The 26,204-nt window shown below is 44.9% G+C and overlaps 1 long non-coding RNA gene across 2 annotated transcripts in view; it reads left to right on the forward strand.

Annotated features, from left to right (window-relative positions):
• LOC128852518 (uncharacterized) overlaps nucleotides 1-26,204 on the forward strand; it is a 44,988-nt gene that overhangs the window by 6,147 nt on the left and 12,637 nt on the right. Inside the window, exons 1-3 of one of the 2 annotated variants that reach the window (XR_008450398.1) lie at nucleotides 1,219-1,302; nucleotides 6,441-6,522; nucleotides 22,939-23,127. This is a non-coding gene — a long non-coding RNA (uncharacterized LOC128852518). Of the gene's footprint in view, nucleotides 1-1,218; nucleotides 1,303-6,440; nucleotides 6,523-22,938; nucleotides 23,128-26,204 lie in introns of those variants that run through there. The other variant, XR_008450399.1, reaches the window with a different exon arrangement.

Below are 26,204 nucleotides of genomic sequence, written 5' to 3' on the forward strand. Positions count from 1 at the left end.
GCAAATGCTGTCAGGAAAGAAAAGGATAACATCTGTCTATCCAGAAACTTGATATTGTAGTAGGAGATGTACATTATGGAGAGGTAGATGTTTTGGGGTGAATATGTAGCTGAGATGATGCACTTTAGAAGTGTGTGTCCATACTCTCCCTGCCCTAGTTTCACCCCAAACCATTGCTGAGTGGCGTATATGAAGACTTGCATGTTTATGCAAATTAAAAAAACTAACTCTACATTAGAAATAAAAAAGACATTCCTCAGGTCATTGCTGTAGCCTTAGAGCTTCTTCAATTTTTTTTTTTCACTCGCATTTGTTTTCATAATGTCCACAAACATCGAATTTCTGTTACAAACTTTACAAAGGAAGGAGTGAGGGAAGATTATTATCAGGCACAGCAGACTGATAAGGACAAAAGCTTCTAAATCCAGGGTAAACACACTACAGAACAACACAAAGGTGTCTCTGAGGACACAGACTTGAACAGAAGCTGCATGCCAGAAGGTTCAATGAAGGGCCGCTGTTTGTGTTGTAGCTGTCTCTTGTCCATGCTGATGTTAAATAATTCTTGGTTGTGCTCATTGATATAAAGTTCATTTATCTGTCTTGCATTTAAAAGAGTTTCCAAAATTCTGTCAAAACAATCAGGCACCTATTCGGTAATGAACTGGTTCCTGAATTTTGTACTTGCTTCCTTAATTCAAATTTTTATTAGCTGACACTTATAATTCTGGGGAAGAAAGTGCAGGACCTGAGTTAGCTTTTTATTTACAGGAAAACCAAGAAAATGTTCTTGGTTTATTGTAATTTAGGAGTAAGTCAGGATAATTCCAGGATGCTGGAGCTAAGGGCGAGGAAACTGCATTGCCAAGAAGAGCTGTAGGTGGTACATCAGCCTGAGTTAAATTGGAGGAGATGACCATGGTCCAGAATGGAACTTATTAGAGTCAGGATGTGAACTGCTGCTGGACCCTCTAGTGTTCAGGAAGAAAGGAAGCAGAATTAGGCTGGCAGTTCCCTGGAGTGAGTCAGAATTGTCTCTTAAATGACTGTTGAGGAATTGTTCCTGCTAAGGGTCACAGAAAGCACATGTTGTCCTGAGATGTCTACTGAGTTGAATCTCAGTTGTTCTCAGATCAAACCCTGCTTGGACTCGGTCCATGAACTTGAGCACCTTGTGGAGATGGGAGGAGGCAGCTGTGTGTGCAGAGTACTTGCTGGGTTTGCAGTACATGTGCAAGGGTAGAGCAAACCCAAACTACTGCTATTGTCATCTCCACCTTTGATTAATGCAAAATGCTAGACGTAAGTGATGGATTTGTTGTCTGCTTAAGCTGGCAGGTGGGCGTGGGAGGTGCCACAGGCTTGTTCCTCAGCTCAGTTTGCATGGCACTTGGATGGCATGCTTTCAGGTGAATTTCAAGCAGAGTTTTCTGCGGGTGAGGGCTTTTCTTTGTGCACGGATCTCAGACCTGGGAACATGGGACCTGCTGCCTGGATTTCCCTGCATGCCCCATTGAAGCTAGATGGATCCACTGTGAATGAGGGATGAGCTATCTGCACGTAGACTTAAAGGGATATTTGCTTGCATGTTTGGTTCAGCATGTCTGAAAATAAGTGGTTAATTTGGATTAAATTTTACAATTATATTTATGTTCCTAAATAGGAATTTGGATGCACTGATAAGAATTGGGACCTTGCGAGATCATACTGTTTACCTGTGATGCAACTCTGTCTTGAAAACAGGGTTTCCTCACCCCATTAGGTAATTTGATAGGACTAAACATATTATGAATTTAAATACATTGAGAGAAGGAGATTACACAGTCGAAGATTTCTCATGGTTCAAGCAAAAGCATGCTAGCAGTCTGTCTCTCAGCCTTCCACCTTCTCTTTACTTGATGTACCCAGATAGCCACGTAGTAAGTGCACTGTGGAACACTGAGCCATGGCCTCTCTTTGCTGATCTCAGCAAAGTCTGGCTTGCTTGCTCTGTTTGCTCTGGATTTCCTCAGGCACAGCCAGCCCGCACAGCTTTGCTTCTGACCGCTGCTGTGATCTGAACTCATGTGGGATGTTTCACTTGCTGAGCCACCTCCAAATCCCAAACTTCAAATAACACTGGCTGGAAATCTCATGCTTTCAATGTGGGTTGTGCTAGTTGGGAGCACATATAGAACAAGAAGCCTATTGCCAAGCACGACACAGTCCCATGGAATATACTGAATTTGGTTAAATAAATGGATGATGTATCTGGACCTCACCAGTTAACACCAGTTGACATCAGTTGAGGACTTGGGTCTCTGCTCTTCAAGGATAATACAGTCAGCTTAGAATGTAAGCCTTTCCTTGGCGATTTAGTGTTTTGCTGGCTTTTTACAGGTTTCCCTCCAACACTGGATATTTTTTTCTAATACCCTGGGGTATTAGAAGGAGTGATTCTCCTCAGTCCCCCAGCACAGCAAAGTAACCTGTGTTGTTTGCAGAGGTGCAAAGCCAGGAGGGATGCAGGAGTTGGGGGGATTCTTAGCACCTATCCCTGGCCCATGAACTGGAGAACATATGGTTAAGTGAAGACCAGCAGTGAATGATTTGCCAGCTGGGGACAGAGCAGTGCCTGGCAATGGACATGCTCTACTTCAGGTTTGCTTATCTAGGTTGTGAGGGCTGTTAGATTGTCAGAGGTTGTATACTTTTCCGTATTTGTGCTGTGCCTGCTGCAGGGCTTAGTAAAGGGTGGTTATTTTGGAGACAGCATTCAGTGGACAGAAATTAGGGATCAGAACTTCCTCAGTGCGAGTCCGCATGTGCAGGCATAAAAGGGCAAGTAAGATTGGCTTCAGTACAGACAAGTAGAATGGCAACAAGTCCTCACAATGTTATAGGTTGTTCCTTATGGGGATCATAGGAGGGAAAACACACACTTTGCTACCCTACAATAACACACAATTTATGTTGAGTCTGAAACCACCATTCTTTTGTCCCTCTGCCCAACTTTTAAATAAAATGACTACTGCGTTAATCTGAATTTATCAACCATAAGGGCTTTTGTACTGCATGTGGCTGGTTGAGTCAAGGAAATGTCTCTCTTCTTTGAAAAATCAGGAGATCAGTCTGTGCTGTGTTTTTTGAGGTGCCCAAGCTAGCCTGGAGAATATGGGTATGTCCACGCTCTCTAGAACAGCATCATGCAGAGACACCATCTCAGGTGCCTAGAGTGGAACGAGAAGCACAGTTAATTATGTGGGGTTTAATTAAGCATGTCCTGTCTGTGTGACATGTTAGTTAGGGATGTGTAGCGTTCCCGCACTGGGGAAGGATTATTGTTCTTATGACAACAGTTCCTGCGTAAAAATAAGTTTGGCATAAACATACGCATTTATGACTGCCAAGAGAGATGTCCTGTGTGTTTGGGCTGCAGAGCTGGAATTTGTAAAGGCCTGGAGTTGTTTAGCTGAAATGAAGTGGAAGAATGGGGTTTTGCACCTTTTGGCACTAATTATTGCAGCGTTCTTTGCAAACCTCATTATGAATTTCAGTGAAAACCCTCGTACTCGGGATGAGCAAATCATCCATACTCAGATGACCTGCTGCTTCACTGGGCTTTTGGATCAGAAATTTGAGTCAAGGACGGCTCCTGCTGTCTTTACAGGCTTTGTTTAAACCTCCGATCCCCTGAAAGCAGCAGGCTTGTACTGAACCTTTGACTGCTGAACGTGGCATTTACGTCTGCTCACATCCACAGAAAGGTGAGCATGCCTGCACTTAGGGAAAGACCTGAAAATCCCCATTCCATTCAAAGGACAGAGAGAGATTGGCCTTCCATTCCTCTGTGAGGAATTCTTAGTCAAATCCTATGGAAAATAGTACTATCTGAGTAGTAAATCTCAGATGTTTTTGCATGTTTATTCTCCATTTCTATCTTATTGGCTTGAGTTCATTTTTAACCTTTGATTAGAGCAGATATGTAGTGGAGGCAAGCTGACTGGGGTAGGTTGGGTTTGTGTTTTTGTTTTTCTTTTTTTTCTTCTTCCTAGCAATGGTTTTGGATTGTTATTTTTTTTCTCTTCTTAGCAATGTTAGGTTTTTTTTTTTAAAGCCATCTAGCAAAAGAGCAGGGCAGATGGTGACAGAAATACTAGCCTTGCTTAGCAGTGCAAATAAGTGGTCCCTCCTTCCTCCCCTCCCCTGAAAGCTTAGACTGGAACCAACTGACTTGGTTCTGCTGGAGCCAGCTCCAGAGAGATGATAACAGCCAAGGGTAAAAACAAATGAAATGCCTGCATGGTTGTCGTTTGCAACAAAACCCTACAACTGTTTGTGTCAAATCAAGACCTGCCCATCCCTCAGGTGACCAAAGGAATTTATTGTATTATATGCAGTGCTTGCTCTTTGTTCAATGATATTTAGGGTATCAGTTGAATTTCTGGCCCTCATTCACCTTTAGGTGAGTTCCTGAGATGGGACCTGGATTGAATCCGGTGCAATAACTAGGTTTGGGTAGCTGTCATGGAGTGATGTGAAATTCCTAGTGTTTGTATTTTGAGTTATGTACTGGAGGCTCAGATCTACCTTTAAAATACTTCCTTGCTTCCTCCAGATATGAAAAATTTAAGTTATTCTCTACTAGAACATGGTGGTCTTAGCCAAATGTAGAATCAGCTGATGTACAGAGCGGCAATGCCACTTGTCCACACCGCAGCCAGGCTGCCTTGTCTGCTGTCTGTCTTAGAGTTGATGTGTATGGGCTCTTTACAAGTAGCAATAAACTCCCTGTAATACCTACATCAACAAGATACTTTCTCATCCTGTGGCAGCTGTATGGAGAAATAACTTTGCCCCGTAGGTCAATCAATTTAGTGTTGTGTGGTTTCCAAGGAAATCCTGCACATTGGATGCCTGCTCCTCTGTACAAATGCTGCTCTCAGTTCTGAATCCGAGATGGCATTTGAGGGCCAGTATCTGGTCCCTAATCCCAAATTTGCATGTTATCATTTCAGTCAGATGTATGTCTCTAAAAACCATTAATAAATGATTTGAACAGTAAGCTATGTTTAGCCAAAAAACAAAAGCCCTGCAATCAACCTGGCACTCACTCTAGTGACTCGATCCTTCCTGGGGGGAAATGTATCACTTCCTCTTCTAGGTCCTTCCTACCTTGCACCAAGATAGAAGTAGTTGGGAACAGTCTGCTGCTATTAGAGAAGTTTGTTCCTGGGAGAGTTCTTTGGAACAAAAGGGAGCAGGTAGCAGGGTATAGTCACGGTGAACCATCGTGGATGCAATTTATGTCAAACCTGGATATAATCTCAGATTTTGGCTCTGCACTACCTCCCATAAATTTGTGGAATGGCAAAATCATAAAATAGTTTGAGTTGAAAAGAACCTTTAAAGGTCATCTAGTCCAACCCTCCCTGCAATGAGCAGGGGTATTATCAACTGGATCATTTGGAGGGGCTGGCTTGGAGACCGGGTGCCAGGCAGAGACTTTCTGTTGTAACTGCAGGCTTTGACCTCTGCCTTTCCTGGCAAGGTATTTGCTCTAAGCAACACTGCTACCTGAAGCAGAAGGTCTTCATGTCTTCAGCACCTTCCTTGTGCCAGTGGGGATGTGACATGTTACCAAATCAGTGTCTCCTGCTTTCAATGTTTCAGTTGTCCTTGCCTGAAGCAGCCACCCACCGCCCAGAGAGGTCACTCAGACACTGCTCTGTGGCAGGGCTGTGGCAAATGACATGTTTTGTGAAAAGCCGCAAAACCACAGTAGCAGACCCAGCATATCTTTCAGTGGTTATCGCATAGATTTGGGGAATGATGTGGCATTAAACTTCACACCAATTAAAGGCCAACAAAGCAATAGTGTATTCCAATTTGCTGGATGGTTCTGAGACACGGACTTGCTATTGACAAATATTTAGTGCGTTCAAGAGATGTTTCACCAATGCCATCTGTGCAGCAAACTGCACATCAGATGCCAGGGCAGAATTTATAAGATGTTTTGGAGCATACCAGCATCCCAGGCCTGGCAGCTGTGATTAGCACTGCTTGGATGACTTCCAAAGGCAGACAATAGAGAAGACCAGCAGCGCTTCTTTGGTGATGTAAAAGATGTCAAATTGACACCACCAAGTGAGAAATGCTGATAACAAGTTCAAGTTGGAACATCTCAGTTTGCAGTGTGATGCTGAGCTGGGAAAATATGGAAATTCCCCCAGTTAATAGCCACTGTGGAAGAAATACCATTTACAAACAGCTTTATTTACAAGGCATTGATGCTGTCACCAACTACTTTTGTACAGCCATGACTATTACGGTAGTAAAGTCTCACTGTAGATTGGACCATTCTTTATTTCATCTGATGAGCTAAAAATGCATCTTAGGAGATATTACCCTGCAAATTGTTTATAACAGCATTTCTGTATATCTCCCTTAACCTTCTGCAGGAAAGTGTACATATTGACTAGCATGGACTATCAGCTGTCCTTCTGAACCCAAATTAAAGACAAGACCCGTGACATGGTGAAGGTGAGTGTACTTATGTAATCCTTTCCTTTCACCCGCATTTGCCTCTTGGGCTCTATGTATTTCCCCCTCATGATAGTGTCATGTCTAGAAGAGGGTCGGCCAGACATGTTCATTCTTTATGTAGCTTACTGGTCTCCAGTTCGTTTGCTTGGATGTGTCAATATGACTTCCAGATGTTGCAACAGACCAAGTAAACCATGTTTCTTAGCCAGCTCATTCTGTAGACAGACAAGACAAGATGGAGAGGGTTTTTGCAATAGGATTTTTCTAGTGCTGACAGGAATCTCGTGGGCTTTAAAAAAGGGTAGAAATTTCATTCCCAGTAATTTTTTTGAACCAATTGAAAGTTGATTGGTAAAGGAAACAAGCACAGGTTCTTCTTCTGGTTCACTCTTAGTACAGGTATTATTTTCTTGGCAGATGATACAAGCTTTGCATATGGCACTTTTGAAAAAGAGCCTCTTTTGCTAGCCAGGCATGTACAGGAAATACATAGCTTTCTGGGGTTTATTAAAAGCACTGTTTTTAATAACTTTTCTACTGTGAATGATGGGAAGGAAAAAACTCTCTAGTCACACAGCAGAAGATTCCAAACTGTCTGTGTTCGGGGAAATAGGAGATTTATGTAGTAGTTAACATGGAGCTGTTTCAGCAACTATTGTGAAAAACAGTGATGAACTGCAGTCAAGACTCAGAAGCCATCAAGTAAGTCTGCCTGGTACTCAAGGCATGGCCATCAAATAATGTAAAAATCAGTGAAAGTCAGGAGAAAAATCTTCTGATGCAGAAGTTCACAGCTGTGGAAAAAAGATCCCCTGGACTCTTGCAAGGCTGTGGGTTTGGAGAAAACCATTAGAGCTTGGGTCTTACCTTTAGAGGCACTGGGATATTACGGTGACACAGAGATTTAAAATTCAGTTTCAGGTGGCCTAAGACTAAAGATAAGTTTGTGGGGTAATCTCAGTGAAATAAATACATTTCCATATACAGAGAAGGGGCCAATTCATCCTCTGGTGTAAATGAGCACATTGTCTCGATGATAATGGATATATTCCAATACAGTGTCCTATCATATAGCATTTAGAAACGTACAAAATCTGCTTTTCAGCTCTAGATTGGCACCCAGATAACTCAACTATCCTTATTTGGCTCTGTTGGCATTAATCCCATTAAGTACTTTGCATTTCATCTACAAATAGCTTTTGGTCCTTTATCAGTTCCTTTCTCACACACAGATTTTTATTTGCATCTACTCTTCACATCATTTAAACAATGATGCATACAACAATGAGAAGAACCACAGAAACCGAGCACTGAGTAAAGCCTAAATGCTACAACCATTTTACTCACACCCATCCTTTAGGGGACACTAATATGCACCAAACAAAGTAGAAGTGCCCACAGAAAATAATATGAATATTTGAGCTCACATAAAAAGAGAATGTGTGTTTTTAATATTGGAAGAGCTATAATATATATGTGCCAGATCTCAGCTGGAGTAATGGAGCACAGTTGCACTGATTTACATCAGCTGGAGATTTACCCAGATGCTCAGAGAAGGATGGATGGAGTTTAGATTGACAGTTACTTCCTAAGCTCAATAGTTCTTCAGATATGCAGAAGTATCTTGTAAGACATCCAGATACAAATATCAACTCCCCATTATTTTCCATGGATCCAAGGAAGTGAAAAGAATTATAGAGTCATTCTGCAATGACAGGGGTGAAGGACACACAAATGCTATAAGCCTACTGAGGTATCTATATCCAACTCCAAAAATAGGATCTAAGAAGGATCGATGGGCAGGTGTGGGTCAGGCACAGAGTTTGTCTGGAGACATGCGTTTTTGTTGTGCCATGGTAAATGCTGGAAAGCAAGATGAAGGGGGGAGAGGAGGCAGAGAAAGGTCAGACTGGAGACTGTCTGACTTGTCTAACTGGGCTGAAGGGAAGGAAGGGCAGGGCAGAACCATCACCGCAGGGGAAAATGAGAGAAAAAAACATGCTACGCTTGGCCATATCCTCTGAGAGCCTTCCCTTGGCTCTGTGGCAAAAGGTGCTCAGCCCTGCTGAATGGGAAGTTGCCTGCATCCCTGAGAAATACAAAGAGCAAATGAAAGAGTTAGCACATACCATTGCTGCTCTGTGGAAATGTTTACTTAGAAAAGCTTGAGATTGTGCTAAGATACCAAGGTGACAGGTGTGTGAGATCAGATAAAAGAGGAAGCCTGGACCCTCACAACTTCAGGAATTTTGACGTCCCATTGTTAGTTATATCTGAACAAGGATGGCACGTGTCCTGTGCTGAAAGGCATCCTGCAGAAGTACCACTGGATCTGCTTGCCCCACTTTTACGCATGTCTCTTGCATTGTAGCAAGTGCTATGCTTTTCTCTGCAGAGTCCCCTGCTTTTGTGCACGTTGCTCATGGTGCAGATTTGCAGCAGGTTCCTCACTACTTAAGCTCTCACTTGTCTTATGTCTTCTGTGCATTTCAGGTTGAATAACACAATCTGGGATCTGTCTGAAGCAACAGGGCTTTACGTGCTTGTAGAGAACAGGGAGAGGGATGTCAGAATCTGTAATATTGTGTCTTGGGTGCCTGGGAAGCTTTTTAGGGTCCCAGAAGCCCCAGCAGGGTAAAAACGTGGTGACTTTGAGCTGAGGGGGTAGACTCTTGCAAGCTTTGACTTGCTTGTTCAGCTTCTTTTGGGGAAAAAAGTGAGCTGCCCAGCATCACATCTAGTGGCAGAATGAATACAATGAATGAATTCAACAAAAGTCTTTACATTCTCACCCAATTTAACTGGTATTTCCAGGGACGATAGTGGTCCTTAACATTTTCCAAAGGCTTCTGCACATGGTGAATCAGAAGGTTATGCTTGGAGATGGCGTAGCTGGTTTTGTGTTGCACCCAATAACCACATGCCTCCTGGAGGACTTCTCCTTGGCTTGTAGGCTTCACCTTTTGACCTCATTTTCAAGTATGAGTTAAAGTATAACTAAATTGGTTTGCAGGTTGGTACAAATGGAGCCTGAGGTGCTCTCTGCATTTTTCTCAATTAGAATAGAGAGTAGAAGCACTTTGGACAGTGGGCCAAATCCCAGAGAGACGTGGTGTAGCCAGAAAAGCAGCTCTGCTGGCTAGACCTATAAGCTCTGGCTATGGATCTCATGAATTAGAGATAAGAAATACAGGTTGTTTCAGACTGTGCTCCATACAAACTGGTGTGGCCCTCCAGAATTTTTCACGTTGGATAGACTTTACCTCAAAAATGATCAGGAACTAGTTTGTGCTTCCACAATTCCACAGGACTTATCCCAGTGAGGATACTGATTGTGATGGAGGAATCCTAGATTCTGGCACAATGTTTGGAAGAAAAACATGAATATTTGCATTAAAATGCTGTATATAGGGCCTGAAGAGCAGTTGAGGAAGAGGAGGAAAAAAAAAGCATAGAGAGTGACTTCCAGGTGCACTGTGTAGCTCTGGTTCCACTATGTCACTCTCTTACAATCCAAGCCAATCTCCAGTTTTTGTTGTCTGTTTGCAAGACAGATTTGATTACAAAAAAGAAACAAACAAAAGGCAGCTTTCTTCCACACTGGCATAGTTTAATGTTTTCTTCTCAGGCAGAAAGAAGCCACAATAATGTGACAAAATAAGTTTACACCACTCAGAGTATATTTCTTCCTCTTTAATGTTTTTTCCATGGGTATAACCACAAACCTTTCTAAAACACTATGTTAATATGCGGCACTGTGAGATATACTTTGATTTTCACTCTTTAATTTCACCTCTTCATGGAACCAGCAAAGCCCATAAATAACAGCCCCTCCCTCCTCTATGCACTTCTTGAAACAAACTTGTTCAAATGACGTGGCAAAATGTTACACTGAATTCACATCCTCTGAATGTTGAAGATCTGATTGGGAAGGGTCACTTTGGTTCTGCTGATATTGTGTGGCTAGAGGGAAGTATTTTCAGTCTTGGTTCATTTCAGCAAACGTGTTAATCTTGGCAAGCATTTGTCTTTGTGATGGAGAGAGGCAGAGTGTGTGAAAACAGCATTAGCACATGCAGAATAGCTTTGCTGCTTGCGAGTACCTGCAGCTAGAGTGCATATGCAACAGGTTCCCCTTCCTGGGCTTCCCAGCTGGATCCTGACTCCTGCGTCTCCACTGCTCTGGGTGTCAGAGGGTCCAGCGTAGGCTACAGCCCCCCTGCTACACGTGGAGACCAAATGACTCCAGTCAGACAGGGAGGCCCGGATGTGAGAGGCTTCAAAACCTGCAGTTCCCACCCCCCCTCCTATCCCCCCTTTTTTTTTTCCCCTCCAGAAACCACTAAGTCTGAGAATAATGACAGCAGCAAAAATCACACAGACAAATAACTTCATTTATTATACGGGAGAGACAGTAGAAAATTCAAGCAACGTATGAAGAATTGGTGGGGAGGGATTCTGCTCTGCTCAGAAATAGCATCTGCGTTTGTGCTCCTTATTGAAATAACATTTCTTTCTGGAATGCTGGCAGACCAGTTCAGGCCCCAGCTCTTCTTTTCTTCTGTGTTTACTGTGTCTGCTGTGATGATACCATGCAAAAGCATGCCCAGCTGTTAGTAACAGTGAAAATGTCCTGCAGGATTTTGGAAAACATCTGTGCTTTTCTTCACTCAAGCATTTAAAATGGTTGTGCAGCACTGGCACCGAGTGTTACACAGATGTTATGCAGCCAGCCAGGATCAGCAGTTAATGTATAGACAGAGACCATTGTGGGAGAGGTATGTATTTAATGTGCTGTATGCGCATATTCGCCCTGCTGGTGTGCAGTCACCCCTAGGAATCTCAGATTGCAGTTGTTCAGTGCTGCACTGCAGATCATGTGGACTCCAAAAAAAAAACGGAGTCCTGCTGAAGTCTCTGTGAGCATCTAGTAAAAAACTGCTGTCACCGAGATCCTGCTCCATGGCTCTTACTGTATCTCGCTATGAATTTATTGGTTGGTCCTTCCTCTTGGAAGCAGTCCCTAATGCCTCTTTCAACTGAAACAGTGTTTTTCATCTCTGTCCGACTGTTTGTTCTCTTTTAGCCTCTTAGGAGAAAAGATATTTTATTACACAGTTCCTCAGGCCATCCTTTTTCTTCTGCTGGGTGTTTTCAGGGCTTGGGTTTTCTTGTAGTCACAGGTGCCTCCTACTGTCCCACATTTACAATAAATTAGTTTTGGCCTGTGTTCCCTCCCTTCCTGACATTTGCATCTGGGAAAGAACCAGTCTGATCCGATGTGCCAGATGCAGCTGATTGCAGAGATGAAATTTCAGCGGCGCCTACAAAAGCAGAGAAGAGGGGGCAGGGACTCAGCCTTGCTGGCGTATGGTTCTCTGTGTCCTTTTAGCTTTGCAGTCACTCTAAGCTACAAGCCAAACATGCATGTGGGAGCAGAGACAGATCTGGGCTGAACTTCTCCCACAGCCTAAAATACCCTAACCAGGGCAGGTAAAAGAACAACCTATCAGAGGCTTGGTCTTAAACAGGATGCACAGTATGTCTTGTTGCACCTGTTTTGAAGCAGATACTATCTTCAGCTTTGGAAGCACTCGGGGAAGTTTGCAATAGTTAGTGTGATTTTAGTGAACTGGAAATCTGCTGATTAACTGGGGGCAGAGGAGTTGAACAGAGAATTAGAGACACTGACTGTTACAGGCTCCTTCTTTCACTTGGTACTGGTTATATACAAATGTACATCAGTTTTTCCTCACATGAGCTTTTTCCCAAAGAAACACTGAAATTGTTGAATATATCTGAAATTAAGTGAAGGTTCTTGGTTTCTCTGTGTCTCAGTTTTTCAGTCATAAAATGGTTGCAAAAGTTGCAATTGGAGAATACTTTGAAAATGTACTGATAAAATTAAGCGTGTGTGATGTCCGTGTGTTGTGCTTTGCAGTGCATATTGACTCACGATGAGCTATCAGCTTACCTCTTGGTGGACAGGTCATCTCAGTGTTCCCTGGGAGGTGTTTTGCTGCCCAGTTCCTGGTGCCCATGGAGGCAGGTGCTGGTGACGCTCTTGAGGGCAAAGAGGCGCTGCAGATGGATCTAGACAAATTGGAGAGCTGAGCAGTTGCCAACCGCATGAAGTTTTACAAGGGCAAATGCCAGGTTTTGCACATAGGACACGACAATCCTGGATATACACACAGACTGGGGAGTGAGAGGCTGGGGAGCAGCCCTGCAGAAAGGGATCTAGGGGTTCTGTTTGACAGCAAGTTGAACATGAGCCAACAACAGCCAAGAGGGCTGATCATGTCCTGAGGTGAATCAAGCATGGCACTGCTAGCTGGTTGAGGGAGGTGATTGTCCCTCTCTACTCCACACTGATGCAGCTCCACCTCAAGTATCGTGTGCAGATTTGGGCGCTGCAGTATGAAAAGGATATGAAGCTACTGGAGAGTTTCCAGAGGTGGGTCACAAAGTTGGCAAAGAGTCTGGAGTGGAAGCCGTATGAGGAGCAGCTGAAGTCACTTGGTCTGTTCAGCCTGGAGAAGAGGGCCTTCAACACCTCCAGAGATGGGGCATCCACAACTTTGCTGGGCAACCTGTTACAGTGCCTCACCACTCTCACGGTGAAGAAATTCTTCCTTATGTCTAGCCTAAATCTGTCCCTCTCCAGTTTATACCGATTGCCCCATGTCCTATCACCACAGGCCTTTACAAACAGTCCCTCCACAGCTTTCTTGTAGCTTCTTCAGGTACTGGAAGGTCACTATAAGGTCTCCTCAGAGCCTTCTCTTCTCCAGGCTGAACAAGCCCAACTCTCTCAGCCTGTCAGTATAAACAAAGTAGTGAAATCCTGCATTCAAGAGCTTTGACTGCCTTCTCATAGAGAAATTATCCAATATTGTGAGATCAATACAAAGTTTTATGTTATAACTAGGGAAAACCCAAGCTAAATTCTGCTGAATGTGCCTGAAATTCAGAGCAACTCCAGGAGGGAGCTGTCATACAATGGAGTTTTGGGGAATCTGGTTTGCTGTCTTTAGGTCTGTCTTGTTACAAAGGTAATCTTTTCCCTTCAAATATCCTTGGCATCTTTGTGGGAGCTGAAACTGTTCTGTATCTCTGAAAATGATGGAAAACGCTACCTGGCCTTCAGCGCTTAGCATGTCACTGACGTGTAGGCATATGCCCAGTCTCAAAATTAACTCTACCAAAACTGTACAGATGTGACTTTTTACTCTCATGAATGTGTAGTCTTCTGTCTTTTTTGTCTGAAATTGTTAAATGTAGATCTCAAGGTATGATAACACGGGGGTTGAGAAGAATTAACTGGGGATTTGAGCTTCCCTTTTTGAGGGGCTGTGCACAGCTGACGGACTGGTAGGAATACAGGTACAGCTTTCTGTCTGGGAGAATCTTTTTCAAGTCTGTGTGTTAGAGTAAATGAGGATGGCTATGGGAGAGTGCTATTCTCACATTAAATACCGTAGCAGTCACGGCTCATTTTAACGTTTAAGCCAAATGTTTCATACCTGAATGATATTCACTGTAGATCTTCACCAGCCTTCACCTCTTCCTGCAGGTGGGAGTCAGGAGGTGCATTGGAGCTCAGCCTACAAGCCCTAAACACTTCATACACCTCCTGGGAGGTGACAAAGGGAATTTTTGTCTTCCCTTATAGAAAGCTTTTTTACGTTTACATTTCTGTATGTATTTTGTGTCTTATATTTAGAATTCCCTATACTGGGCATTCTTTCTTTCTTGGGTTAAGGTCTCTTACTTTATATTGTATTACTTAACCATCCATATGAGGCCCTGCTTTAGCCTAAAGCCTTCTGGGATGTAAGCCAACTAGCCAGCACTAAGCTAGCCGTTATTTAGGTTATACATTAATTCAAAGTTATAGTAGGACTTCATTACTTGCCTGTAACAGATTACTTATAAATAGTAAAATATTTAGTGATTTTGATTTTGTTACTCCAAACACCCTCCAATGTCTGAAAGCCAGAGTGTACTAACAATCCATGACTAGGAACAAAAAGGAGTTAAAAATAATTACAAGAAACTGATTTCTCCTCATCCCTGAGGATTTGGACCCATCTTAGATACTATTTTATCTTCAGTGAATAATTTAAGTGACAAATTCTTCTTTCTTCACAGTTGTTTGTGCTGATTTCAGGTCAACTAAGCAAACACACAGGACACAAAATAGGAAGCCCTGTCACCTTATTTGGGGTCAGCCTCGTGGTTTTGTAAAAAAGAATAAGCCTTTTTCCAGTTTTCCACAAAAAAAGAAATCCTCACGGTGCCATCACTGGGAGTTTGCACCTCAAGCCCCTTGATGAAATTGCTATTTACCTTAGTGAGTCACAAGGCTCCCAAGTAGTAAAACTGTCAAATTGTTCCTGTTTCCCAGTTCCTTATTTATAATGTAAACATATATCCTTTTGGGAACCTGACCTTTTTCAGTGTTTGCTTTTGATTGTATTTGAACTATTTGCATAGGAGACCAAATTTCATTCTCTGTTCTTGTGGAGAGCACACTGCATTTTCTCTTAAAGGACTTGGCTTTCTGATTACTAAGGAAACTAAAAGGGTTTACAGACAATAATGTCATAAAAAGTGCAAAGTTATTAAATGTACAGCCTGTTCTTTCATTTTATGGGAAGACCAGGATGTTACAGGAGTCTTTCTCCAGTCTCCCAATCCCTGCCTGCTTATTTACCAATGTGGTCAAAGTTCCCAGGCTCAAAGTTCTGCTTTGCCTCTTGAGGCTGCTCTGTGAGGTGTTTTGATGTCTATTCCCTCAGATTCCAGCCTTGCAAACTTAACAGGGTTCAGGAGCTAAGCCCTGTGCCTTTCTGCATCATCTCGGCCAACTGTAGCAAAACACTGCTGGAAGATGTGGGTTTATTCTTGCTGGTGTAGCATAAACTGGAGAAGAAATCCCGGGAAGGCTGGACTTAAAACATCTATGATGTATGGGCTTTTCTAGGTCCTCTGCAGCTCGGGTGATGGTCTATACCAGCTGGGTTGGCAGAAAGGATAAGCTAAATACCAGGAGAAATCTGGCTTCAGAGCCTCTGTGTCAGGGCTTGGATCACTATGGGAGGTGCTTAGGAAGATGTTGTGGTGACCCAGGATAACCATCTCATGGTGCACGCGGAATATATCAGGTTGGAAGGATCTCAAGAGGTCTCAGGTCCAACTCCTTACTCTAGTAAGGACTCACTTTGATCTTAGGTCATGTTGCTCAAGCTTTGCGGGTTTGTAAGGCTTATAGGTGAGTACAGAGCAGCTGGGTGGTCAGATGAGTTAGCTGGGAGCAGCTCAAGGCACACAGCTCTGCTGACCCTCTGATGTGCTCCCTGCCTTGCAAGGCCGAGAGGCTCCTTGGTCACCATATGTTCCTGCCCTCTGCTAGAATTACAGGTCGCTGGATGCTTACAAGTTGTGCAGGGTGCAGAGGTGGACAGGGAACCATGGGATGCCCACTCTACCAGCCCATGATCTCCTAGGTTATTTTCCTTCCAGGAAATTTTTCAGTCTGTCTTCCTTGGCAAGTAGGAGCTGTACTGTGAAGGGCCTGCATGTCCCAGATGAGGCAGTAATGACAGGCAGATAGGGAGAAGTCTCAAAGGATGGGCTTAATAGGACACTGTGCTGGCCTTACCCAGGACACGGCTACCTCATTCACCGAGCCATGTGGGGGGCTCAGGTGCCACTACCCACCACATTCTGCTGCTCAGCTCCGTAGTGGGGCAGCCAGCACTGAGCTGTTCATGCATCTTTCCTTGTTAAAGCATGTTTTGCAAGCTACGACGTCACATGCCACTGAGTGATCTGGGGACAGTGTCACCCAGGCCATGTCTCAGAGGATGTTGTACTTTGATCTTTTCTTTTCTCCCCCTTAAATGCAAGAAACCACAAAGACTTCAATTCCCTCAGAAATTGCTGTGAGATGAAAATCCTGCTAAAGAACAATAGCTGCAACATGGTTAAAACATGCTTTTATTTTTATTCCTATGTCTTTCGTGCAATGTTGGGCTGCGGTTATGTTTGTGGAGCAAATAGTTCATTCCCTACTGTTACCATATGGCAGGGGCATTCCAGAGATGTGGACGCGAGGGGGAGTCATTGGAGCTGTGTGTTGGCTCCCATGTGGCCTGAGCCGTAAACTACTGCTGTTTTGACTGCCGAGTCCATAAATGAGATGGTAAATGGGATAGCCTAGACCTGGCCTGCAGAACAGCTTTATCCAAACTCTTCGCATACATGTAACTTCATTGCAGTTATTGCAGAAGCAGTATGTTAAATCTAACAGCATGAATGCAGTTTGTCTTTAAATGTGTTTCTTTTAAATGCCTTCTGAGATGCCCATGTCAGCTGCTGGCCTACCAGCCAGGCCTGCCCTAGAAAGTGAGATTGCCACCTCTGAGAAACCCCAGAGGAGGACAAGGATCTGCTCTGGTGAGGATCTGTTGTGGAAGTTGTTCTGTTGGTTGGATGTCACCCCCACAGTTAAAAATTAAGCGAAGGAGGGCATCGTCTGAGCTTATTACTTTTAAGTTATTGCTTTATTTCTTCTATAAATTCTCTCACAACTTGGAGCACTGCTACATTGAGCATTTGGCAGGGAGATGGATGAGTCCCCATCTGTCACGTGGTCAGCCTGGCCTTGCTGACCTGGATACCCTTGCATCACTCTTTCTCTCCTTATTCCTTCTCATGACCCAAACACCATCAAAGAACACTCTATATCTGTAAAACTTACGTTTACTCTAATCCCTGACTTCCTAAGGGAGTTTCAGAGTGTACCAAAGCAACAAGTGTAAAGCAGCAGTTTTGCTGCTGCTGGGACCAGCACCAGAGCCCTGTTCTGTGACTGAACACCAGCTTTGCCCTGGAAGGTGACCCTGGGAATACTAAAAAGCCTGTGGTATGCTGTGGCTCTGCATTTTGGCTATGAGCAGGAGAATATTAGCTGTCACTGGAAGATTTTGCAGGAGGCTTCATGTATGATGGAGGGTACCTTGGGGGCTGACAAGTGAAGAGGCAGGGATAGGGATTGAAGGACACTTCTGTGTCCATTTGCTTGGCAATAGTCTAAGTTCCCTGAAAAATGGTGAAAGGCCATTTCTGACTTCTGTCTGAGTGATCTGGGCAAGGCTGCACAGGAAGCCTGTGATGGCAGCAGGACTGGGAGCTGAACACTGTGTCCCAACATCACAGCATCCATCTTCCCTTGAAAAATCAGCAGGCTCTGTCCTCTCCCAGACTTTCCTTCTGGATTTGAAAAAAAATATTTCATTTTTTTTTTTTCAGTTTGTGGCAGCGAGGGGAGCTTCGAAGGCCTACATTGAGCTGAGACTTTTCAGGTCTCCTTCAAAACCCAATCTAAGTTTCCTCCCTGGGCAGCGAGGAGCTGTAACATCCCTCTCCAGCCCTTACTCCTGATCTCGGAGCTCCACCTGCTGTTGGTGCTCCCCTTCCAAAGGGGGACTGCAGGACACTGAACGAGTATATTTTTTTCTCCCTGGAACAAGGATTAGGCTTAGATTTACTTGTCACCACAGCAGGTTCAAGGATTTGTCAATAATGATTTGTATTTTTGTTCTGCACCAGAAAAAAATGTTTCAGCTCTGATTCACCCAACTCTTGCTCCTGCCAGTCAGGTTCAAGCTCCCCCACAGCCCTGTGGCAGCTTTTGATGCTGGCAGCAGTTTTGTGGCTCTGTGGAAGGCTGAGGGCCCGGACACCCTCAGGACCCTCAGATGGCTGGATGCTGCCCTAGGAATTTGCCTGGGGCCAAGGGATGCAGTAGCTGCTTCATCCTGGCAGGAAAGCCTTCCTTTAACACCTTTGCTCCATGCATGACCTCTAAAGGGGGCGGCTGCTGGCAGGGGCTGGTGTAAAGGCTGAAATAAGACCTCCTTCTTCTCCAAAACACAGTCTTGTAGATTCTATTCAGATCGAAAAATCCCATCATTTGCAGAGTGATGGGAATAATAATTTGGGAATGACTTTTGTTTACTACTTTCCTCTAAAAGGCTTTGTAGCTATGAAGTGGAGAATGGGTAATGAATTGTTTTTTCCACTGATGCTGAGTGACTTCCCCTAGGCCAGTTCTAAAACCCCTTTAAAGTTAGCCCTCTCTGTGTTTCCCATCGCTAAAAGGGGCTGAATATCTCTTAATCTCAAAAAGCTTTTGTGAGGATAAAAAAAAAAAAGATATGGAGCTGCTTGAGTACCACAGTAAAAGGCACCCAGAGCATTTGCTTTGCAAACAGCAAAAAAATTGTGAAAAATGATTTCTTTTAAAAGACATATATTGAATGGATATTACAAATGATTTTGGACAACTAATGGAAAACGCTACTCCTTTTAGTCCGGAGAAGAAACCTGGGCAGGGGATATACATACCAGTCTGTAGCCTGCCACTCCCCTATCTAATATTTGCTGCTGTTCCCTGCACCCCAAAAGCCTGTCTGCCTCCTGCGCTGTGTTTGAGCTCAGCTACTCCAGATGTGGGTAACATCTGCATGCTGCTCTTTTCTGGTCTCTGCAGGCTGCCGCTAGAGAGCAGCCCTAGCACCTCTTCTCTGACTGGATGGTGTCAGCGACATAAAGGTCCTGGCCTCTGCCGAGAAGCCAAGAATGAAGAGTCCTAAAATCTTTGTAATTCCTAACATGTCTGTCAGTTCTGGAGGTTGAACGCGGCCCTGACCCTGCAGGAGCTTTGAAGGTTTAAAGAGAAAAAAAAAAAAGGCAAGCTGTTGTGAGACTCCAGGAAAGTGGGAGTTGTCTTTTAGGCAATTGCACGTTAAGGAAGAGCACTGCACAGGAGCCTGATGAGAATTTAGATTTGACTACATCTACTCAAATGCTGAACAAGTGTAAAAAGTGTTTGACCAGAGAGATAGGGGGAGGAAAGGATCTTGCAACCCTTCCTTGTGCACAGATTTAATGACCAAGCTTTCTTCCATCCCATCTCTCAGATGCCTTGGGGCAATTACCTGGTTGGTTACTTGTGTGGCCAAGTAGTAGGGCTTGTCTTCTGAGCAACTCCTGATTAACACCTGCCTTTGTGGAAGAAACCCACATAGTTTCTTTATAGTTTATTCACCTTTTTAGGACCTTGAGATGGGATGTGCTCTTTTTTCTTGATGCAAATTTAGTTGTCTTGCGGATATAACACTGGCTAATACTGGTACCAGTAAGAGAGTTATTTCTAGAGCTCTTTCTACTCGTCAGGAGTCCATCGTCCCTCTTGATGGGATGCTGAGCAAAAAGTCTTCTCAGCAGACTGTGGGCTGAGGTTGAGGAGTAGCAAAGCTGTTAGCTCCTGAAAGCCTCTTCTCTGCTCATTTATCTGTCTCTTAGTCTGTGTTTCCATTCAGTCTGATGCTCTGTGCTTTGTAGAGGCAGGAATACTAGAAAATATGAAATCAGAAGTCTGATCTAGTCAGAAAATGAAACTGCTCTGGCTCCAGAGTGGTTTGTGGTTGATGCAAATTGTAGGAGACCTCCTGGTTGTGTCCCAGTCTTAGTATGCCATAGGGGACAAGCTCTTTGAGGTGGCTTTAGGTGGTTTCAGACCAGCTGAAAGGTGAGAAGAGCTGGAGGTGCCTAGCGTGGGTGTGTTGCCATGTGCCTGAGTTTCCACCAAGTCCTGCCCCAGACCTCTGCTTTTATAGAGTGACCCAGTCTGCAGAGATAGGGGCAAATCCACCAGTCTGGGCTGGATTCATCACCGAGGCTCCACTGGCACTACAGCAATAGAGAAGAAAACCAAGCTTGGAAGAGTGGTTGTTGTTGTTGCTCCAAACTTACCCATTAATTTTTTTAAGCTCTGCAGACCAAGCTGAAAGCTTAACAGTTTTCTTGAAGCTGTGTGTTTCTGGGAGGGCCTCTAGGCAGCCCTTTGGAGCTGCTAAGCACAGCCCTACTCTCCAAACTTGTACCTCCAGCAAGTCCTCAGTGCTTTGTGTTGAGAAATGATTTGATTAATGAAGTCAAATCTAGGCAGAAATCTGTTCAAAAGTAAACTTACCACCAGCGAATGTCTCCAAAGGAGATGATTTTAATAGCTGGGACAACAGGAACATATGCCCCGACATCTGTGGCAGTGATGGTATAGGGACTGATTGCTCCTCACAGCCACTGCATGTTGATGTAGAACGAGGCCCTGTGGCCTTGCTGCCGATTCACCCACCGTGGATGGTGAGGAAGGAGCGGAGCTCTGTGTTTTCACAAGACGGGGCAGCTTTAACAGCTGTTGAAGGGTCCTGCCTTCATCCCACACGGAGGGATGGGGATCAGGCACTGGATGAGCATCCTGAGAGAGATGAGGCTGCTGCACCCAAGGATATTTCCAGCTCTGTCCATCGCTGGTGGGGAGGACATAAAGCTCAAACACCAGCCAGGAAGAGTTATAAAACTTTCTAATGGGAGTGCCAGCATGGAAAGACAAGGTGTCATCTCCAGCACTGGAGGCTGATCATGGTGGATCAGACCATCAGACTCTACATTAGGGATGGAGCAAGCTGGGGACCTGTGGAGACTTATCTCTGCGGTTCAGTGATGCAGATTTAAGGCAGTGTTTTATTTTATTTTGGGTTTTTTTTTCACACCCAGACAACTTGCTTTCTCAGCTCATCAGTTGAAAGATTTTCTGGGTCATCACTGACTCTCCGCATGGTCCGCACCACAAGGCCCTGGGTCACAGCAGTGCAGGTGTGCTGGTCCCAGGGACAGGAGGACGCAGTGAGGGATGGAGGGTGACAGGTCCAGGACCTGCTCCCTGAAACTAGGTCACCTCCTGTGACAGCAGAAGTGACCCCCAGCACAGATGGCTGGTGGGACCTGGGAATGACCTTGCCTTTTGATAATTTTCTCATGCCCAGGCTCAGCTGGGGGGCTGCACTGCAGGCAGTTCCTCGGAGACACGTGCAGCCAGGACCAAGCTTGCTGTGGCCAGGTCCTTACAGCTATGGGGACACCTGGCACAGCCAGTTGTGCAAGTCTAGGTAATGGAGATGGAAATAACAGGAATCCTCTCTGACCGCCTTTGCTCTCTGGAACTTTTGGGAGGTGTTCAGGCATTACCACCCCCACGGAAGAGGTGCCAGCCTTGTGTTACTGTGTCCTCCCCCTGGGGCAAAGAGGTGTCCTGCCACAGCTCATCCTAGTAGCAAAGTGGGTCCTTTTCCCCTCTCCTGCTCTTCTCTCTCTCACTTGACCTGTTCTTAGGGGCATCCCTTAGGAAAGGATGGGTTGATACAGTCCTCTTCACCTCTCAGTCACCAAATTTGCATCAACACATTGAAGGAAAGAAAAAAAAAAACACCCATCACTGGTTGCACAGAGACAGTTAGAAATGCTGCAGTGGCCCGTTAAAGCTCACTAGTTTTACTCATGTCTGGTTATTATGTGAAAAAGCTCAGATAATGCAAATAATGAAGGTGCTTGTATCACCTCTGGCCTTAGTGGGCAGTTTTAGATGCCTTAACTGACTTTAAAAGTCATGCTGTTTTCTGTAGTTCAAAAGTGCACTTAATAGAAGTTATACAAGTTTGAGGACTTTGCTGATTGACTACAAGTGAAAAAAAAGAAGCACAGGCTCATATTACATTGTTATGCCATATAAGCACCTTGCATAATTACCTTATCCCCAACATAATTTTAATTATGTTAGAATTAGTGCAAAGAATTTTATCTGAGATTCATGTAAATATTTTTTGCTCTCAATACTTTGATGTGCCTAGAAAGAGATTAAAGTTTGCTTTGATAATTAGTCTGTTGCATGTGGCCAAAAATTCATTACGAACACAGTTAATTAAGTTGTCAACAAAGCTTTGGTCTCCGGCGGGTGAGAATAACTCAATAATTTCGTTTGGCTTAACAAGAGATTTTAATTTTATTGCTACCAACCCTGGCTGTCCTTAGAGGCCCAGGGCAGAGCGACCTTTTCCAGGAGGCCATGCAGAGCTCTACAGGATGCGATTCATGTGGTGCCACCCAGGGACATAGCGCAAGCAAGGGAAACGGAGCTGAGCTGAAGCAAAATGGGGTGCTGCTCCAGATGATGGCATCATAGCTCTGTGCCACAGAAGGCAGAGGTGAACAGGGGCTCTTGGCTCTTGTCTTGGGGCTGGAGGATCAAGAGACACGGATGCTCATGCCCATAAAGTTATCTGTTCCTCTTGGGGTTTAAGGAGTCTCGGAGCTAGTCCTGTCACTCATAGCTGGCAAATATGGTGAAGAGAGCCCTCTTTGCGCCTGGGGAGGTGGGCTGGAGCACTTCTACTGACTGTTCATATGTGTACAGACAGGGACAAAATACCTTCATGCGCTCCAGGAATACAGCCAACATGATAGGAAAGGAAGGTCTTTTCCCCAAATGCTCTTTCCCTGCAGGAGGATCTCTTCAGATGGAATCCTGCCTGGCGTAAGCCCTCTGTCCGCCTTGCTGCATGTTGTCGTGGTGCCATTACTGTGGTATAATGGAAGCACAGACCTCTCAAGTGATAAAGACCTCTTACAATCATGACCACACTTTGAGCTGCTGCACTATACCCCATCCTTTGTGTCTGCAAGCTGCAGCCACCACTGGACCTCACCTCAGGTAGGTGACAGGGAGGAATGTGGGTTTGGGGCATCACTCAAGGACCAAACACTGAGTACCTCCACGTGACTCATATCCATTTCAAAGAGTTGGTTTATTTTATCTGGCAATTAGCTTGCACCCTCTGTAGAAAATGACTCCATAAACACGACTGAGCTCCTGGCCAATCTCCCTTTTTAAATATTTTTTAAGTGCATGATTAATACACTTTCCTAGCCCCTGCCTGGGACTGCACAGGGAGGTCAGGGAGCAGGTAAATGAAAGAAAATGGCTTCACTCGGCATTGACTGGGCTATTAATCACTGCCCATTTTCTATAAATCATGGCAGATGGCAGAAACAGGCAGGTACTCATGGGAAATGACACACTGTGCATGATGGGAATAGCAGATCACAGCAGACACCAGGAAAAGAAAAGGTTGCTCCTTGTTCCAGCATCCTCAGCAGAGGAAGGCCACTTGTATTGGCACCTGTGGTTCACCTCTGCATGACAGCTCTCCTACATAGAACCAGCTGTAAAATTTATAGGAGCCCTGGAAAACTCACCAGATCATAGCTGGGTTGGACACACCAGGACATGTCTCTGTTTCTTGTCAGGCACAGAAACAGCAGTAAGGAGGGTTTGCAGTGTGTGGGTAGTGAGTGTTGGGGAGGATGAGCCCCGAATGTTAGCAACTTTTAGCCACTATGGTGAGGGATACTTTTAATTGGAGCAACAGTTTTGCATGTTGTAATTCTCATTGCTTTGCCTGAGAGCAGATGCAGATGGGAAACATGCAGAAGGAACCTACACTGATAAAGGAGGACAGATAAATCAAAAAATGAGCGTGTATTTGGCAGCAACTTCCATCCAGGCACTTTTCTATGCTGCACTCTTGGTGAATACCCTTTGCATGTCTGGGAAATATGGGCTCTCCCCCTTTGAAGTGGATGACTCCCTTCTAATACTGCCCTCAAAGCTGTTGGAGTCATGTTACCAAACCTTGTGTCTGTAACGAATCATAGTAGCAGCTTTGGGTGGTGGAAAGCAGCTACATTCTTTTTAGGAGGACACACAATAGTATATATGTAAATGAATGAAAAAGGTATTTTTATATGCGGGTTGTATGAAAGATAAGACAAATGCAGTTTAGGGGCTCTCTTCTCATGCACGCTGTCAGTTCCAGTGAATAATCCACTGTTCATTTGGCATTTCTTCTCCAAGGAATGAGATTTTTCCTCTCACCTCTCTTTTCTACTGTAGACACACGGATGCGTTTTCCCCTCCTTAGGTGCAAGGGGAGCTTTATGTTGAGCTAATCAGTTTTGCTTTCCCATACTCTTGCATTCCCCTGCTGACCCCAGCCAGACCTGCAGCTGGATGCCCTTGATGCTGCTGGGCAAGGAGAGCAGCATCGCTGCCCACAGTGATTCCTGCAGCTCTCACTTCCAGCCCTGCTATGCAATAGCACAACTTTCCTTTTGCTGGCAAAAGAGTTGGAAGAGCAAAAGGGGCTTGCGTCAGACAGCTTGAGCTGGGAGAAAATGCTCCATAGTGCAGAAAACCAGGCATCTGCTACAGTTCAAAGTCTGTCCTGTCAGCAGTGAAAAGGGTGGACAAAGTTGGGTGGTGGATGTTGTAAGTGGATTTAAGACTGATGAAGCACAGCTTGTGTCCACCCCCGTGAAGGTTAACATGGAGAATGGCTCCCTGAGAGATATGGTGGAGAGTTGAATGCGTCATGGTGTGTGCTGTTAGGCTGACAGAACGAATGTGAGGGTGAGTGTGGATGTCACAGAGGCTTGCAGTGAGACAGACCCAGAAGGTGAGCTAAGAAGAAGATAGTCCTGCAAGCATGTGACCTGAAAAGGGAAAAACAGCCTCAAAAAATCAGAAAGGACCCAGAAAGAGACTGAGTGGGAGATGTGAAGCAGAAGACATGCAATCCGTAGAGAAGAGACGAATATGCCATAGCCAAGAAAGCGTCACATTATAAAGAGCAGGCGGGGTGATGGAGAGGATGGCATGGGGACTTCAAACACCAGCTGGGTGGCCCTGGCACTCGCTGAAGTCGTCTTCCGCAGCCCAGGAGCTGCTTAGGGACGTCGTGTGTCTCCCGCTGCTCTCACTGGCGCAGCTGGATTGGGCAAGGAAGAGGGCTGATTGCCTCCACAGGCAGCTGCATGCAGATGTTTTCCAGTGAGAAAAGAGCAGCGAGGGCGTAGTTTGAAAGGAAAAGGAAAAATTGTAGTGGGACTTGGAGAAAAATTGCTGCTGAACGAGACCCAGCTCCCAGAGGCTGTCTGCTTCAATGCAGGGTGAAAGTCCTTCTTTTTGGCATCAAGATCCTTCCTTCCACTTAATGTGTTATTGAAACTGGAAGTTTGTCACACTAAACTGGCCCTGCCTGGCTGTGCTGGGCTCTCCAGCCACTCTCCGTTCCTGCTGCCCTCGCCACAGCTGGGTGGAAAATCTGCAAGGAGTTTTGGGGGGAGGGCTGAGTTCACCATCCCTTCCTGATCCCCTCTATGCTCCCCCGCAGGCCTCATGGGGACCTAATATTTGTGCGTGTGTGTTTTAACACGGCATATGGTCTTCATTACATGCAGACTTCTCACTTCCATAATTATACCATGATGGGAGTTCCTGTCAAAGCCATAAAGAAAATTCTCTTCCCCCACCCAGTCCCTCCGCCCCCACTAGCCCTCTCCATAAAACTCAAAGGGGTCTCCAGTTTGCAAGATCTCCCCCCATTGGCAGTCACTCTGTTAACCCTTTGTGTCCTTTGTTTTGGCAGCAGCTGGAGGAAGGGCTGGCTTTCCCCATCAGGACTTGCTGACTGGTCAAGGCGAAAGAGGTGTTCAGATTTTGGTTGTGTGAGAAAAAGCGTAGAGAGCTGGCAATGCCCAGACTGTGCTGGGGAAGCAGGGATGCAAGCAGTGGCCTTAATCCAGTGCCCTTCTTGTCTGTTTTCTCGCTGTATTTGAAGCATGCTGAACTCACCCACCACTGAAATACAAGCCCCTCTGGGTAGCACATGGCAGCTGTTTAACAACGCGCTGCAACACTACCCTACAGT

Source organism: Cuculus canorus, chromosome 6 (genome assembly GCF_017976375.1).
Source record: "Cuculus canorus isolate bCucCan1 chromosome 6, bCucCan1.pri, whole genome shotgun sequence".
NCBI lineage: Eukaryota > Metazoa > Chordata > Aves > Cuculiformes > Cuculidae > Cuculus > Cuculus canorus.